Source organism: Lycium barbarum, chromosome 4 (genome assembly GCF_019175385.1).
Source record: "Lycium barbarum isolate Lr01 chromosome 4, ASM1917538v2, whole genome shotgun sequence".
In the NCBI taxonomy this organism is placed as follows: domain Eukaryota; kingdom Viridiplantae; phylum Streptophyta; class Magnoliopsida; order Solanales; family Solanaceae; genus Lycium; species Lycium barbarum.
In genome coordinates, this window is record NC_083340.1 from 53,315,140 (window position 1) to 53,317,575 (window position 2,436).

General features: G+C 34.6%; 1 non-coding gene across 1 annotated transcript; it reads left to right on the forward strand.

Annotated features, from left to right (window-relative positions):
* Positions 1–740: 740 nt before the first annotated feature.
* On the forward strand, positions 741–847 carry LOC132638970 (small nucleolar RNA R71). The gene has a single exon (XR_009582022.1). It is a non-coding gene; the product is annotated as a small nucleolar RNA R71 (small nucleolar RNA).
* The last annotated feature ends 1,589 nt before the right edge of the window (positions 848–2,436 follow it).

The window sequence follows — 2,436 nt, forward strand, 5'->3', positions numbered from 1 at the left end:
TCCTTTGGATTCTTCTCAGTATTTCTTGGTAGAGCTCCTTGAACTTGTCCAGACAGTAGAGTTGCTAATTGGCTTACCAGAATTTCCAGATTTTTGATGGCTGAATTTCGGCTTTCCATTTTTCCATTAGCAGTCTTAATATATTTGTATATCAAGTCTTCAAGGCCTGGCTGATGCGTTCTTTGGGGTTGTTGTTGATACTGTTGAAAATTTTGCTGCCCTCTGTTTTGATTTTGAAAACCTGGTGGTCTCTGTACATGTTGTTTCTAAAACTGATGGGAATTCTCAGCACCATTAGGGTTGCTCCATTGGAATCGTGGATGCTTTTGAGTCATGGGACTCCCGTAGGGGTAAGTTTTGTAGCCTATTAAGTTTACCTGCTCATCATTCTGATTATTGACTTGACATTCATGATTAAGATGACCCTCACCACAAATGTCGCATCCCTCAAATTGATGAGGTTATTGTGGATTTACTTTAATGGTTTCAAATTTTTGTGTCAAAGATGCCACTTGCTGAGTTAAGGTATTCAAACATCCATCTGGTTTACCGTTGCGGCCTTTTTTACCCTTTCACGATCACCTGGCCACTGCACTGCATTTTCAGAAATTTCATTTAACAATTGTAAAGCTTCGTCAGTAGTTTTTCCCATTAAGGAACCTCCAGCAGCTATGTCTATAACATTTCTAGAAGACGATTTTATCCCATGATAGAATATTTATAGTAGCATATGATCAGGGATTCCATGGTGAGGACATTTTCTTAACAAAGTTTTTAATCTTTCCCAAGCTTGGTAAACTGATTCAGTATCATTTTGAACAAAATTATTGATATCTAGTCTCATTTTTGTTGTTTTAGCAGGAGAAAAATATTTGTTTAAAATTTTTTCTGTCATTTGATCCCATGTTGTGATGGATCCCCGTGGCAAGCTACGCAACCAAGCTTTAACGTCACCTTTTAGAGAAAAAGGAAAAATCCTTAGCTTAATTGTATCAGGTGATACCCCATTATACTTAGCTGTTTCAACCAACTCAAGAATGTCAATTAACTGATTGTGTGGATCTTCATTTGGATCTCTAGTGAATTGACAAGATTGTTGAACTGTTTGGATTAAATCGATTCTGATTTCAAAGTTGTTAGCTGCCACAAGGGGCCTACTAACACTTGATTCACTAGTGAACTGGTCAGGTCTAGCATAATCCCTCAGAATCATGTTAGCTGGTCGTGGTGCTACTTCATCAAACTGATCTTCCGGAGGTCGAAGATTTGGTGGTGGTGGATTGTTGAGATGTTCTTCATGTTGATCCATGTTTTTGTTAGTTGCACTATGAGAAGTTGAAATGTGTCCTTTCCTACGCAATCGTAAAGATCTTTCAATTTCAGGGTCGTATTCACACAATCTGTAGAGGAAGGGTCATAAATTAACCAAAAAAAAAATTATAAAAAAAATGTGCTCCCAGATTAGTAAGAAAATAATTAGTCTGAAGTAGATAATTGTCAATCCCTGGCAACGGTGCCAAAATTTGACGAGTGTCTAGCCTATATGAAATTTTAACTCATACCCTGTCAAATTATAGTATAGAAAGATGTCAAACTCACAGAGATTGGTTTATCTATTCTACAGACGTTTCTTATTTTAATTATTTTTTGAGAATATCAGAAAGAGTTGATTGATGAGTTAAGTAACTAAAAATGTGCAAATAAAGCAATGGAGAAATATTTTAATTTTTTTACAAATATAATAAAAGTGTTGGGATGTCGACTTCACTTAATATGTCTATTATATAGTAAATTTATTTATTCTCCAATTTATATTTCTCAAAAATGCATAGATGCCGCTCGCGATTACATTTGTATATTATTTACTTAAGTTGAACAATTAATTGCACTCCTCTCGGTTATACAAATTAATTGTCAAAACCGTAATATTGAAGAACCAGAAATATATGCTTGAACTGAAACATGCTCTTTATAGTAAGTCCCTTTCGGTTACCTTACTTGCCATAACTAATTACTACACTATCCGCCTCTCTCGATTACAAATAAGTTTAAAATTAATTATAACATAAAAGAGATAGATGTTACTAAATAAACGTTAACATCTATCAATGCGACAATTAACTTACGTTACTTCTTCCGCCTCTTTCGATTACAGAATTAGTAAAAAGTTAATTTGAAGTATAAATTATATAGACGCTAACAAATAATATAACATCTAACTATAAAGCAAATAAAGTTAAATAAAAAGCTTTAGCTCAAACATGTGAAATTGAGGAATAATAACTACTATTAAACAGAAATATTAAGATCCGTCATTCTCCCAACACATAAGAAAGTTACTCCATATTGGAGTTAGTACTACTAACGGAAATTGTCACGACCCAACCCCGTAGGCCGTGACTAGTGTCCGATCTGGGCACTCAAACGCATTCTAGT